We start from the raw sequence: 1,024 nt of genomic DNA, 5'->3' as shown, positions 1-1,024 counted from the left end.
TCCACGTGGGCAGAGTTCATTGCTCTGGGCCCAAAGTGGGGCAGATCATCATGGCGGAAGTGTTGGTGGAGGAGCCTGGCTCCATTCAGAGCAGCCAGGAAGCAGAGGGCAAAGGGAAGGGGCTGCAGGAAAGATGGACCCTTCCAGGGCCGCCCTCAGGCACCCACCTCTTCCAGCCACACCCTACCTGCCAAAGTCACCACCTTTTGTGTTCATTCCAACGTGGATGGACTGATTAGGTTACAGCTATCACAACCCAATCCATTCACTCTGAATAGTTCTGCGTTAACAGGAACTTTGCGGGGACACCTTGTCTCCAAACCATAATATAAGGTGAACTTAACGCCCAGACATCAAGACCTACTAGAAAGCCATAAGACATAGGTTGAGGCTGGGGTGTAGCTCAGTTGGTAGAGTGCTTGCCTTGCACGCACAAGGCCCTGGGTTCAATCCCCAGCATCATCAAAAAAAAAGGACATAAGATGAAAATTGATAAGCCTCAAAATAGACCCACGCATATTAGAAAAGTTGTTATGTGACAGAGGAGAATACTCCAAAAATGAGCCTGAGATATTTGCCAAACCAGTAGAAAACTAAAATAAAAATGACCACCCGTATCTTTTCCCTCTCTCACTTTCTCTCCCCTCCTCCCCCCCCACACACACAAACACGCACTCATACACACATAAATTCCAGGTGGATTAAAGGCCTAAGTGAGAAAAGCACTACTGAAAAATGTTTGCAAGATAATATGGAAAAATGCCTTCATCGTTCTGCGGTGAAGGATATGTTAAAAACACAAAAAACACCTATCCTGGGGCTGGGGGTGCGGCTCAAACCCAGCACTGAAAAAAATAATTAAATAAACAAAGAGAAAAATCCACAAGCCTTAAAGAAAAATATTATATTAATGTTACACTACATTATTTTTTATTGAAATTCATGTAACATTAAAATCAACTACTTTAGCTGGGTGTGCTGGCACACACCTGTAATCCCAGTAGCTCAGGAGGCTGAGGCAGGA

At 44.8% G+C, this 1,024-nt stretch overlaps 1 non-coding gene across 1 annotated transcript; it reads left to right on the top strand.

The window, feature by feature from the left end:
* The first annotated feature begins 393 nt into the window (after positions 1–393).
* Positions 394–465, top strand: Trnaa-ugc. Its single transcript has one exon. It is a non-coding gene; the product is annotated as a tRNA-Ala (tRNA).
* The last annotated feature ends 559 nt before the right edge of the window (positions 466–1,024 follow it).

Source organism: Marmota marmota, unplaced genomic scaffold (assembly GCF_001458135.2).
Source record: "Marmota marmota marmota unplaced genomic scaffold, marMar, whole genome shotgun sequence".
NCBI classification, from domain to species: domain Eukaryota; kingdom Metazoa; phylum Chordata; class Mammalia; order Rodentia; family Sciuridae; genus Marmota; species Marmota marmota.
This window is presented reverse-complemented; position numbering and strand designations above follow the sequence as displayed.